Raw genomic sequence first — 15,317 nt, 5'->3', positions numbered from 1 at the left:
ACCAACGGATGTGTATAGCTTGCATGTCTTGGCTGGTATTGCTCCACCAGGAATCCGCAGATCAGTTGCCGGTAGAACTGAACGTAATAGGCAGGTTGGGGACACTTGCCATTCCTGTCACTCTCATCACCCAGCCCAAAATGGCTGAAGTCAAGGAAGAGCTTCCTTCACACAGTCAAGCTACTGTCACAGTCTCCTCAAGCAACCAGAGTAGTCTTGTGGGAAAGGAAACACAGTGAAAACCACCACCACGTAAAGATGCCAATCGCAACCAAGGAACAGTTACCACCTGGTCACAGGTGTGACTGGAAGAAAGTCCCTCAATAGGCTTCGTACAGGGATGGGCCGATGCAAGACCAATATGAGCAAATGGGGCTATGTATATGCGGCAGACACAGAATGTAAATGTGGAACATCTGTACAATCCGTCACACCTACTAAGATGCCCACTTCTTGGTGAACAATGCTGCCTGGAAGATCTAGCGGTGGCAAATGAGAAGGCTGTCCACTGTGCAAGAACCTGGCCGAACATTTGAAACATAGATGATGGACACGAAAGAAGAAGCTGCTTTTATTATAATGCAGATGCAATTCATGTTTAACCAGTTTTGCATATTCAGCCAATAGTGTTGATAATATTGTGCAATTTTGCAAGAAGGATTAAAGGAGCAGAACTGTGAAATAGTAACAAGAGAGTTAAGAAGAGCATGCTAAAAATGAGTTGGATTTTGATTCTGATTTGTGAGTTCTGCTCCCTGATGGCGATGCCAGTTTTGAAGTTGTCATTTGTGCTTCACAGTGTGGTGCTTGTCTTTCCACACTTGATAAGACAGTTTTCCTGCGTGAAGCAAATTAAAACACTTTCACAGCAAATTGAGCACAGCATGAAGATGCAGCTTCAGGAGAGAGCAGACCTTGGGTTTTCTCAAACATCTCACACTTCGTTTATTTATGAAAAATTGAGCGCACTGCTCTACCATTTGCTAATTCAATCTGCATAGATTTACTCTAATATATTCAGAGTCAGATATCCTATGAACTCCTGGAATTGACACTCTTCATCATCTTGAAATTGCAGGTTTGTTATGTAGCTGCAGATGTGCTGGCCAAGCAGTGTGAGATGGTATCCTGCTGGGAGGTTCTTTGCCTTCCATCTAAGTATGCTTCAGGCAAGTTTACACATAAATTATATGACATAGTGCATGCTGTTGTGAAGCCAAGATAACTTCTTATCAATAAAAAATACAATACATTTGTCATTTGAAACTGAACTGTTATTTGACCACTGTAGACATACAAGGTTGAATTTTGTGAACCTCAATTCTAAGCAGCCCATGAAATCTTGCAGAAAAATTGGAAGGTTGGGAATTCTCATGTTGAGGTCCTCTCTCGAACTAGGTCCTGACCTCCCGCCTACCTCATTGAATACCATTTGAACTTTATTTTATCGGACTTCAGTGTTATATCTTTGCACTAAATGTTGTACTAAATGTTCTAAATATCTTTTATCTTTGCTCTGTGGACGGCTTTTAATTTTTTTTTCTTCTCTCTCTCTTTAAACATGCTCTGCAATTCTGGACTCCAGTACCTTGTGAAAAAGATTGTGCCCTTTCACCTATTCTGTGCCTGTCATGATTTTATATACCACTATAAAGTAACACCTCAGCCTCTTGTGCTCTAAATCCCAGCCCATCCAGCCCTTCGTTGACGATTAATCACCCAATTGATGGACATCCTGGTGAACCTTTTCTGCAGCTTTTCCAGATAAAAAAATTCTTCCCATAGCATGACGATCAGAACTACACGCAATATTCCAGATCTGGTCCAACCAATGTCTTGTACTGTTATTGCATGGCATCTTAACTCCTGTACTCAGTTCCCTAAAGGGGCTGTCCCACTTGGGCGACCTAATTGGCGAGTTTAAAAGAGTTTGAAAAAATGACATGTTGAAGACTTCCTTCGACTATGTTGAAGACCAGCTTCGACTAGATATGACTACCTACGACTAACTTCGGGAAAATTGGACACCGAATAGTGGAGAGTGAAGACGACCTCCTTCGATCTCCTTCAACCTCCCTTCGACTATGATGAAGACTATCTACGACTACCTTCAATCACCTTCCACTACCCACGATTACCTACAACTAACATGGCGACCTACTACGACCTACTATGACTAAACCTACAAGTAAAACAATTATTAATTTTTCCATGGTGACCATTTTTTAACTCGCGGGCATTTTTTAACATATTGAAAAACACGCCGCGACCTAGCTGAGGCCTCGAGTACACGGAGACCACTCTCGAGCATGAAGGAGAGTTACGAAGACCTTCTACAACCTCATGTCGACCATGGTGCGAGGATGAGTCGAGGGCAAACTCGCCAAAACTCGCGGATTAGGTCGCCCAAGTGGGACAGGCCCTTTACCAATATTGAGCAGACCAAAAACCTTCTTCACCACCTTGATCACCTGTGTCACAACTTTCAGAGAACTATATCTCTGTCTTTCAGCACCACAACGCTCTCCAGGGCCCTACCATTTCCTACAGATGTCCTGCTGGAGAAACTCAGCGGCTGAGGCAGCATCTATGGAGAGAAGGAATAGACGACGTTTCGAGTCGAGACTCTTCTTCAGACTCAAGAATTCCGAATTCTTGAGTCTGAAGAATTCAGATTCTGACTCAAGATTCTGAAGAAGGGTCTCGACCCGAAACGTCGCCTAATCCTTCTCTCCATAGATACTGCCTCACCCGCTGAGTTTCTCCAGAATTTTTTGTCTACCTTTGATTTTTCCAGCATTTGCAGTTCTTTCTTAAACATCTCCAAAGACTCTAGTTGAGACTGCATGCCAAAGACTCTGAGCACAGTTTTTTCCAGTCTGCAATGACCATGTTACAGTATAACCGTTGTTTAAAACTGAAACGGAAGCCACATGACTGTCTAAAAAGCTTTCCCAATACAGCAATATAAACTAATGATCTTCTAGGGCAATACCTTAGAATCAAAGATGTCTTGCTTCCATTTAATTTTGTGGGTTTTGGGCTAGCTAACAAGATGAACGTAAGAAACACAGGCTCTTAATTGTCTGAGGAAGTGTCTCAACCCAAAACATCACCTATTCCTCTTCTCCGGAGATGCTGCCCGACACGCTGAGTTACTCCAGCATTTTGTGTCTATGTTCTCTTAATCAGCTACTCTGATAGGCAAATCTATGATCCCAGGGCTGTGGGAATTAGCTGATCATAAGGTGCAGAAATAAATATAAAGCATCAAATTTAATCTTCTTGCACTGGTAGACTGACATCCAACTCAGAGCTGTATGTGGGAATTTTAGTTACTCAGCCCTTCAATTTGTTTACCTATTATCATGAATGGTAGCAAATATTGGATTGTAAGGATGCAATGCATATCCTGTGAACTCTGTTTCTTGCTATGATCTAAGATACCATATGTAATGAAGGACCTATAAGCTTTAAGCAGGTGCACTGTGGTTTGGTTTGGAAAGCCAGCTAAAATCAGCTGTAATGTCATGGCAGTTTTCCAGCAGGTAGGTACATGGAGTAATTTCAAATATTAATTTGCTGAGATCATAAAGGTAAAATTGCTTCCTAAGAGATCTACATAAAATATGCAGCAAGACAGCATGAGGGCATTTCATGAGTGAACTTGCAATTTGGAACAAATTATCAAGTGTTAATTTGTGCCATACTGTCTGGGAGTAAATTATATTTTTGGATGGCCTTATCTTATCAGGTTCTCTCAGTCCTGCAAATAGTGTAAATAATGTTGAGTGGAACTGCCACTTGTTGCCAGGAATGGTGTAATGGTGTCCACTAGGCGAGTGCTCTGGAGTGCAAATAGCAAAGAATGTCTCCCACTCGTCGTATCCTCTTTATCATCCATCTAATGGGACGTTGCTTCATTCTTTCACCTGTCGCAAAATGCCACCTTCCCTTCACTTGATTTGAACTGACTAGCATCAATTATTTTAAGTGATTTACAGCCTTTCCATTCCAACCCAAGGCATTGAAGGTTGGTAATGCACATCCTTTAGAGAACATAATTCCTCCACGGCTTACACCTATTACATAACCAGCACAGTATTCACTCCCCACAATTTACAATACAATATTTATTACATGTCATTTGAACCTCAGTGAGGCTCAAACGAAACTCCGTTTCCACAGCCATACAAACAAAGACAATTTCCTACAGACATACACACAATTCAATTTACAGAAACATCCATCACTGTGAACCTCCTCCTCACTGTGATGGAAGGCAAAGTCTTTTCTCTCCCCTGCTCTCCATTTTTCTCCCGATGTCGAAGCCCCAGGCAGGCGCTCCCGGTCTAAATGTCACAAAGTTGGAGCCCCCCGGCAGGCGCTGGAATGTCCCGCGGCCATTAAGCCGCGCCGGGCGATGTACGGCCCCGCTCCGGGTCGTTCCAAACCCGCGACACGGGCTGGAGAAGTCACGTTGTGGGAGCTCCGGAAAGCCGTCTCCACCCGGACCCGCGAGCTCCCGATATCCCGACAGTCCACTGAAGCTGCGTTGCTGGAGCCTCCAAGCTCCAGAGTCGGGCCGCAGCAGCGAGCCACCACCGCTCCCCACGCTCCGAGGCCGGCCAGCCCCACGATGGTAGGTCCGCAGCTCCGCAGGCTCCGTGACTGGAGCCCCCAGGTCGTTCCGGCTGGAGGCTGTTCCACGGTGCTAGGCCCCAACGACAACGGAGATCCGACAGGGAAAAGGTCGGGTCTCCCGTGCAGGGAAGAGATTTTTTAAAGTTTCCCCCCACGCCCCCCACATATACACAGTTAAAAACACTATTAAAAACACGAAAAACTACATTCAACTAGAAAAAAAAGAAAAAAAAGACAGACAGGCTGTATAATGGACACACTACCTTCATTCCTAGCACTTCAATAAGGAAAAAATATCCCTTTGATACCCCTATTGTATCATTACCCCCACATGAAACATAATATAAACTAACTCCACATCATAACATTCTGATCCTAGGCAATGAAACCAGTCAAGTGGATTATAGGCCCACATGGGTGCAGCGGTAGAGTTGCTGTCTTACAGAGCCAGAGATCCGTGTTCGATCCTGACTATGGGTGTTTGTCTATACAGAGTTTGCAGATTCTCCCGTGACCAGCGTGGGTTTTCTTTAGGTGCTCCGGTTTCCTCCCACACTCCAAAGACGTGCAGGTTTGCAGAATAATTGGCTTGCTATAATTGTAAATTGCCCCTAATGTGTGGAGGAAAGTGTTTGTTTGCGAGGATCGCTGGTCGGCATGGATTCAGTGGGCCGAAGGGCCTGTTTCCGTGCTGTATATCTAAACTAAACTAAACTAAACTAAACCCTTTGGGGTGAGTGATTATAATTCATAAGTTTCGACGTAGTTATGGAAAGGTATAAGGATAGTCCAAAAATTAAGTGTCTGAATTTGAGGAAGACCAATTTTGTTATCATTAGCAGGACCCACAAATGAGAACAGCTACATGCAGATACATCGCAATTTGGGACGTGAGGATCTTTTAAAAGTGAAATAATGAGAGTTCAGGGTCATTGCGTACCCTAAAAGGTGAATGTAAGGGTGGCAAATCCAGGGAACATGAAAAAGAAAACGAAACATGGTAGTATAGAGCACTGCGAATAGGGAGGCATTGCAGGACTGTAAAGAGTGTAGGGGGATTCTTACAAAAATAAATTAGGAGGGCAAAAAGGAGCAATTAACATTATTAACAGATAAGATTAAGGAGAATCCCAAAGTATTTTAGATATATTGGGAAGGATAACTAAGGAAAAGTGGTACCTGTTAGGGGCGAAAGGGACAATTTAACAATGGAGCTGGAAGATGTGGACCAGGTATTACATTAACATTTTTCATCTTCATTCAGACATTGCAGCTGGACATTTCAGTCGGGTTACAGATATTCAAGGACATGGTAAGATTAAAAAGGAAGAGGCATTAATCATTTTAGATAGCACAAAGGTGGATATCCACTTTGGTAGCAAAAACAGGAAGGCAGATTATTATCTAAATGGTGTCAAGTTGGGAAAAGGGGAAGTACAACGGGATCTGGGGACGTTCTTGTTCATCAGTCAATGAAAGTAAGCATGCAGGTACAGCAGGCAGTGAAGAAAGCGAATGGCATGTTGGCCTTCATTACAAGAGCAGTTGAGTATAGGAACAAAGAGGTCCTTCTGCAGTTGTATATTGAGGGATTGCTTTTGAGGGAGTGCAGCGTAAGGTTTACAAGGTTAATTCCCGGGATGGTGGGACTGTCATATGCTGAGAAAATGGAGCGGCTGGGTTTGTATACTCTGGAGTTTAGAAGGATGAGAGGATATCTTATTGAAACATATAAGATTATTAAGGGTTTGGACATGCTAGAGGCAGGAAACATGTTCCCGATGTTGGGGGAGTCCAGAACCTGGGGCCACAGTTTAAGAATAAGGGGTAAGTCATTTAGAATGGAGACGAGGAAATACTTCTTCACACAGAGAGTTGTGAGTCTGTGGAATTCTCTGCCTCAGCGGGCGGTGGAGGCCGGTTCTCTGGATACTTTCAAGAGAGAGCTAGATAGGGCTCTTAAAAGATAGCGGAGTCAAGGGATATGGAGAGAAGGCAGGAATGAGGTACTGATTGTGGATGATCAGCTATGATCACATTGAATGGCGATGCTGGCTCGAAGGGCCTAATGGCCTACTCCTGCACCTATTGTCTATTGTCTATAATCCCTGGTACTAATGATATGTATTTCAAACTGCTATGGGGGGATAAGCAAGAAGATTGCATAGTTAAAGTGTTAGGTGATTGGAAGACTGTAAATGTGGTGCTTTATTCAAGCAAGGCAGCAAGGATAAGCCAGGTAAATGCAAGCTGTTAGTTTTCAAAAGTTTCAAAGGTCATTTATTGTCACATGTACCAATTAAGGCACAGTGATATGCAAATTACCATACAGCCATATTAAAAAAAAGCAACAAGACACACAAATACATAAAAGTTAACATAAATATCCACCACAGTGGATTCCCCACATTCCTCACTGTGATGGAAGGCAAAAAAAGTCCAACCTTCTTCCTTTTTATTTCTCCCGCGGTCCAGGCAGTCAAAGCCCCCGCAGCCGGTGGTCAAAGCTCCCGTGTCGGGACGATCGAAACTCCCGTGTCGGGACGATCGAAACTCCCGTGTCGGGGCGGTCGGAACTCCTGCGGCTTGGAGTTCCCGATGTCGGTCTCTGACCAGAGACCGCGGGCTCCGTGATTTTAAGTCTGCAAGCACCCATGGTTGGATCCAAGGTCGATCCCTGGCAAAGGTATTGCGAGCTCAGCGATGTTAAAGTCCCGTAGGCACCTGCGGTGGAGCTCTCAAAAGTCGGTCTCCAGCAAAGACCGGCAACTCCTCGATGTTAGACCGCAGTGCAGATGGAGATACGATACGGAAACAATCGCATCTCCGTCAAGGTTTAATTGCAGTGGTAAGGAAATTATAGGACCAAAATGTGAGGGACAGCGTTATAAAATCGAAAAAGCAAGGATTGATCAGAGATAACCAACACAGATTTTGGGTGGGACGATCCTATTTGACTAATTTGAGTTTGTTTAAGAGTTGAATTGATGCGGTTAGTGCAATTGACATGGTTAATATGGACATCTGTAAGATGTTTGATGAGACTCTACACGTAAGACTGGTCCAAAAAATTAGAGCCCATTGGATTCAAAAGGAGTTATAAAATTGTATCCACGCCAAGTTTGGTAATAGGAGACGGAGGGTAATGGTGGAGGGTTGTTTTTATGATTGAAAGCCTGTGAGCAGCTTTTGCCATATATTTTGTTATGCCTTGGATATGTATGCAGAAGGTTAATTAGTAAAATTGCAGATGACAAAGTAATTGTAGTTTAACTGATAGTGAGGAGGATAGTCTTAGACTACAGAACAATATTAATCTACTCAAGGGCATAGCTTTCAATAAACGGAGTGGCGAGGAGAAAGGCCATCAAGAACACCACAGAGGCAGCGGAGAAGGCCTCGAGATGGCTCTGGATCAGGAGAGGAGGTCCATGGGGAGGAGCGAATGCCACCTGAACACAAGTCGTGGTCTGATCAACCACAGCTGGGTCGCCTGGGTGAGGGTGTCTGATGTTGAAAGACCCGAAACACTCAATGACCCCAGGTTACATCACTGATGATGTGTTCAGGAGCATCTATCGATGTATTTGTATCAATTCAATTGAGGGGCAAAGTTTAGGAAAGATATATGGATCAAGTTTTTTTACTCAAAGAGTGGTGAGTGCCTGGAATGTGTTTGGTGGTTGAAGTGGATATATTAGTGGCATTTGAAATACTTTTGGACAGGCATGTGGATATACAGGGAATGGAGGGATATGGGTTATGTGCAGGTAAATAAGTGATGGTCTTTGCATCATGTTTGGCATAGACATCGTGGGCCAAAGGACCTGTTCCTGTGTTGTACTGTTCTATGGTAGGTTGGTTAGAACAATGTTAGAGGGAATTTAATCCTGATGCATTTATGAGGATGGTCTGGATGTACCAGGCCTAAGAAGGTATCAGATGATAGTAGATCTTCTTCTGGGACCAGCATGCAAAGAGATGCCATGCTCTAGCACCAGAAGTTGATGGAGGCAGATATTCTTTCAAAATTTAAGAAGAATCTAGATGAGCATTTGAATTGCCAAGGCACAGTACTCTATGGACCAAGAATCTGATCGTTATGGATGATACTTGATGGTCAGCATAGAAATATTGGCCAAAGGACTTTTATTTGTTGTACAAATCTATGCTCTAAATTGAAGCACATATTGCAGCTTAACTCTGGTTAAGTTTATTTGTATATCACCTAGGGCAGAATTTATCATGAAACATTGCATCCAAGCAGTGTTTTGGAATTTAATATTTTATTGTTACCACTAAATACTTAAAATGGATAATCAAGTTTATTTAAATCAAATAAAAATAGTTTCTTACAATTTTTTTTTTATTACGATGTCACCATGTCCATCTATTCAGAGTAATAGGATTTTTAATTATTGAAACACACTATTAAAAGATAAAATTGATATCTTCTACATATAGGTAGTATACTTTTTAATAAATTTAAATGTAGCATTTAAAAGCTTTTAAAAGTTTGTTAAAAATGATGTCCAAAGTATTGGCTTTAATTTCCCGAAGGGCTTTTTTAAGCACTGCAAGTACCAGAAACAGTGCTGCTAATTGGAGATATGTTTCTGCTTGTGGGCAGGGCGTGTTTCCAACAGAAAAATGCCAAAGACTGCAGGACTCCGAATTGTGGAGGACACAACATACATTTAACACTTAAGTGGCTCTTATTTATGGTGATATTTACACAGATTGCAACAAAATAATGCTGAAAAGAAGCGAGACCGGCTTGTCATTGTCACCAGCCTGAACTGTCTCACTGATGTCTATTTTTTAATTCCAGGCCTGTGACATTTACGGCGCTACTCCTCATATTTTTCTTATGAATGTATGTTGGCTAATTACAGAATTTCATTGGAAGCCTATGGAAAGTTTACTGGTACAATATCTTTTGGTGACCCACTGCCACAGATTCGGATACTAGTTTCCACAACTGGTGCTGACTAATTTGTTTAAAGCTACTAATTTTCATTTGTTTGGAAGGGTGTGAGGAATCATCAGTTTTGCATGCGTTATCTCCCTAGATTTTCCTCAGCTGCAGACGCTCAAAAAATTAACAATTGGATGAGCAGTTTACTAACTTATCCTTAATATTTCTATATTGGATGTCTAGCTGTTTCCTAATTGTAGTTTGACAATTAATTTGCTGGATTTAATGCTGTCACATTTTTATTGGCGTTTCAGTTGCACAGGGGAGAATACCTACTCTTGCCCCAGGACTGAATTATAAATTGTGATCAAATTAAAAGGACAAAAATATTCATAGAAAAAATGAACAGTGCAAAGTTAATCCTGGATTATGTTCCAAACACTAGTTTCTAGTTTTATTGAAATGCATTTTCCATTTTGTCCAATTCTCCTACAAATCCTTTGCACTAAGTTGGTCCATGTGGTTTAGAAAACAATGTTTTTAATAATTGGCATAATATCTGCAGTAACAAAATTAATGTAGACAATGTTAGTGTTTGCATAGAAACTGTGGCAATCTGAAATCTGATCATTATTCCCAAATGATTCCCATAAAGTTCCACTGAATTATCTGTGAATATTATTTTGAATTTCTGACTAAATAACTTGACAGTAGGATCTTTCTCATTCCATGAAAAGCTTCCAGTTAATTTGTTGCGATAAGAAATCATGCCGCTTATATTTTCTGCGTGTGCTGATTTTATTACACCCTAGAAATAAGAGGACTAATATGTAAACCAACCTCCCTTCTATTGACTCCATTTATACATCATGCTGCCTCAGCAAGGCCACCAATATAATCAGGGATAAGTCGCATCCTTGGCCACTCCCTCTTATCCCCTCTCCCATCGGCCAAAAAGTATAGAACTGTGAAAACGCACACCTCCAGATTCAGGTACAGTTTCATCCCAGCTGTTGTCAGGCAACTGAACCATCCGACTACTGAACTACTATCTACCTCATCGGAGACCCTCGGACTATCTTTGATTCTTTGATCGGACTTTACTGGCTTTACCTAGCACTAAATGTTATTCACGTTATTCCCTTTATCATGTTTCTGTACACTGTGGATGGCTTGATTGTAATCATGTGTTGTCTTTCTACTAACTGGTTAGCACGCAATAAAAGATTTTAGTTGTACCTCAGTAGACTTGACAATAAACTAAAGTCATGCACTTCCTGAAACATTCCAGTGAAATCACTAATAACTCTGCTAAAATGAGTCAGAGGTGTAAATGAGGTGTAAATGAGTTAGGGGTGTAAATGTTAAGAAATATTCTACCCGATTAATGCAAAACTTTCTGGATTAAAGAAATCTGGCAATCATTCCATAATTACTCTGCCTGTCAATACATTTCTGATTATCCCATCCCTACCCACTCACCCCCTCAGAATGACAAGCTGGTGCCAATATTCAAAGTCAATTTAAATTAGAATCAGTAGTTGAAACTGCTTATACTGTTAATGGCAGAACATGAAGCAAAGTGGCCTTAGTGCGCCTTATGTATACAGTTCTCCAGTTAATCAAAGCATGAATTAGTGTCTTGTTATCCTTGCCACATAATGATGATTGAAATAAGATAAAGGCCTTATGGTCACATCCAGTGGGATTGATTAAGAATTCTTATCCATAGTTACTGCAAAGCAGAGAATAATTTGAGTTACTTTGGTTAATGGCAGAGATCACCACTTTGTCCCTTTAGAATCTTTTCACTGTTATTAAAGTGTTCTGTGTGTAATAAACTGTATCTGAATAAGAGTAAATTACAAATTAGCAAGGAATTTGACAAGCAGTTCAAATTACTGAATCCTATTTTTCTCCTGGTGATATTTGAAACAGATAAACGATAGCAAGATGAGAATACTTTAGAGTCATGGAGTCCCAGAGCTGTACAGAATAGAAATAGGTCCTTCAGTTTAACTTGTCCATGCTGATGAGCTTGTCCCACTTGCCTGCTCCTGGCCCATATCCCTCAAAACGTTCCATATCCAAATACTTGTCAAGGTGTCTTTTATATGTTTTAATTGTACATGCCTCTACCTGTTCCTCTGGCAGATCGGTCCATGCATATATCACCCTCTGTGTGAGAAAGTTGTCTCTCAGGTCGCTTTTAAATCTTTACCCTCTCACCTTAAACTGTGGCTTTTAAACCCCCTACATGGTGAAATTACCGTGGTTATTCATCTTATCTATGCCTCTCATGATTTTATGTAACTCTGCCTCTTAGGTCACCCAATCAAGCCTCTCCTTATAACTCAAACACTCAACAGCCTGCAACACCCTCAAATCCTTTTTGCTCTCTTTCCAGGTTAATGGTATCCTTCTTATCGCAGGATGACCAGGACTGTTCAGAGTTTTCCAAAAGTGCACTTCCCAATGCCTTTTACAGCTGTAACATGACATCCCAACTCCTGGATTCCATACTGAACGATAAAGGCAAGTGTGTCAAATACCCTCTTCGCCCCTTTGTCAACCTGTATCACTGGCTTCATCGAACTATGTACTTCCATTGAAGACAGACGCAAAAGCTGGAGTAAATCAGCGGATCAGGCAGCATCTCTTGAGAAAAGGAATGTGACTTTTTGGGTCATAAGATCATAAGTGACAGGAGCAGAATTAGGCCATTTGGCCCATCAAGTCTACTCCGCCAGTCAATCATGGCTGATCTACCTCTCCCTCCTAACCCCATTGTCCTGCCTTCTCCCCAAAACCCCTGACACCCGTACTAATCAAGAATCTATCTATCTCTGCTTTAAAAATATCCATTGATGGCCTCCACAGCCTTCTGTGGCAAAGAATTATGCAGATTCGCTACCCTCTGACGAAATAAATTCCTTCTCATCTCCTTCCAAAAGGGTCGAGACCCTTCTTCAGACTGAGATTCATGGGGAAGGGGAACAAGATATATAGACGGTACTCAGGACCAGTATTCAGGATCAGGAAGGTATGCAAAACGCAATGATAATCAAGGAACGGTGGAGCCCACAATGGTCCATTCTTGGGTGTGGGATAGGTGATATTGCTAGATTTCTCTATTTTACGACACTCCAGGACCGTATCATTTACTGTGTAACTTTTGCCTATGTTTGTTCTTCCAAATGGCAGCACCTCAAATTTATCTGAATAAAACTCTATCTGCCATTCCTTGGCCCATTGGATGTTATTCAAGATACTGTTGTAATCTTCGATAACTTTCTTCATTGTCCACTATACCATTAATTTTCATATCAGCCATAAACTTAATAACCACGGCACCTACATTCATATTCAATTTGCTAATATGTTACGCACATCAGTGGACCAATACTAATCCCGGTGATATTTCACTGCTTACAAGCCTCTAGTTTGAAAAATGCCCTTTACTACCACCCTCTATTTCCTACCTTGAAGCCAGTTTTGTATCCAGTTAGCTAGCTTGCTTTGAATCCCACGTGATCTAACCTTCCAGATCAGCCTATCATGCGGTATCTTGTTAAAGGCCTTGTCAAAATCCATGCAGACAATGTCAACACACTGTTCTCATCAATCGTCTTGTTCACTGCTTCAAAAAACTCAATCAAATGGGTGAGACATGATATTCAACACATAAGGCCATGCAGCCAATCCCTAACCAGCCTTTCCAAATACATGTAGATCCTATCTCTCATAATCCTCTGCAGTAACTTGCCCACCATTGATATAACTCTGTAATTTACAGATTTTTCCTTGCAGCTTTCTTAATTAGAAGCACAATATTAGCTACCCTCCAGTCTTCTGGCACCTCACCTGTGGCTATTGATGGTACAAATATCTCTGTCAATGGCCCAGCAAATAGCATTTTATTTATTAGCCTGAAACAATTATGATGTAATGATGGGATCATAAATTGTGACAGTGTGAAAAAACACCCCAGTTCCTTGTCTCAGCATTACTTACTAAAAGCACTAAAACATTGTTTTTATACCTTGCCTTTTTAATTATTTAATATTCAAATGTTGTCAACCTTACTTTGTGAACATATATAATACATGTGTTTTCCAGTACAATGAGAGAGTACAATAGGACTGAGATTGCTCTGTTGGGAGCAGGCATGGATGCGATGGGCCAAGTGGCCCCTTCTGTGTCATAATAAGTAATTTGAAACAATCTCACTCTTTCTTTTGTTCAGCATAATTTTAAATGCATGTCTTCTTATTGATGAAACTGATAAATTCCTCATGGTCCTTGCAAGCATGACTCCTGCTGGGAGCAAATGATCATCGAATCACCACGGTCAGCAGAATCCTAAAATGGGATTACTTTTAAAGTATCTAAGGATATCATTACCAGCTTCTACTACCCTTTATTGTAACTGTAATAGGATGCTGTTTTCATTTTTTAACGGGCAGAGGTTTTTAAATAAAGTGCCAGTGTCATTGACAATACCACTTTATACATATTACATATAAAAGATATCTGAGATCTTCCATATCAAAATGCAAATTTTCAAGTACAATCTCTAGGCTGACACACAGAAGACATTTCCCTGTATTTCAAACAGATTCTCAATATAGGTAGCACTGATCTGAATGAATCATAAATATTGTTATGATCTTTAACAAAACCATACTTGGTAGAGGTGAGTACTTTGTGGCGTGTTTTGGATAGCCATCTCTGTGCTTGACTTTTTTAAATATTCTTTTACTTAAAATAAGAAATGAACAATGGTAGGTGTTCATCAATTTTAGGTACCGCTTCAGATGGGTGTTTCCTCAGCTGTGTGTGTGCGCAGCGAGTGTTGAAGGTAATGTTCTGACATAAAGCCAGGATGGCCTGATCAATGGTATTTTATTATTGTTAAATCTGACATAAGCTGGGTACAGCAATAAACTGCTTCACTCATTTAAAGAGTTCCCCAATTTAATGAGAATGCTGAAAAAGAACTATTGGGCCCTGCGGCTTAAAATTTCAACAAAGGAAAAAAAGACGATGAGAATAAAATGATTAAAATATAAACCAGCAGAATGTAATCATTGGTGAATTAAAGCCACAGTGTCAATTTTTCCATCGTAGGCCTCTTTCAAATTGCATAAATACTGAAGGTTTCTGAATAGTTTGCTCACTAAAATATCAGAATTTGGTCTGCTCAAAATACTTCAAGTGAATTTATCTCGGAAAGATAGAAATATTTCAGTTGCCATCTTCAATTAAAGTCTCAAGAAAATTATATTTCTCCAGTTAAAGCTGACAATTAAAGACTTATTCAAACATGGATGTTTTATTATTCCTGGAGATTTCATCCAAGTTAAGCCAACTGGATGCAACAGTTGGAGCAACAATCTTTTTTTTCCTTTGAGACAAGTTTTCCAATACTGTGAGGACTATGTGAAAGGAAGCTTCATATTACTGACTGTTAAATATCCTAATTAAGATTCATTATGAGCAATTTTAACTTGGTTCCCACTGGATATACAGTAAGCTTTTAGCACAAAATTGCTTATAACTTGGTGCAGGTACTAATAATTTGGCAATCCCAGTTGAACAGATGGCTGATGTATATAATGTAAATATTGCAGTTGTGTGGTAAGGACATTTATTGAGATTGAGATTATAATGTGTGGCTGTTTTGTTAGAGAAAGTGGAAGATCAAGAGTATGACGTATCTAACCTGTGAATGTTTGACATTGACATCGGATAC

Source organism: Amblyraja radiata, chromosome 5 (assembly GCF_010909765.2).
Source record: "Amblyraja radiata isolate CabotCenter1 chromosome 5, sAmbRad1.1.pri, whole genome shotgun sequence".
Lineage (NCBI taxonomy): Eukaryota > Metazoa > Chordata > Chondrichthyes > Rajiformes > Rajidae > Amblyraja > Amblyraja radiata.
Note: the sequence above shows the minus strand (reverse complement) of the source record.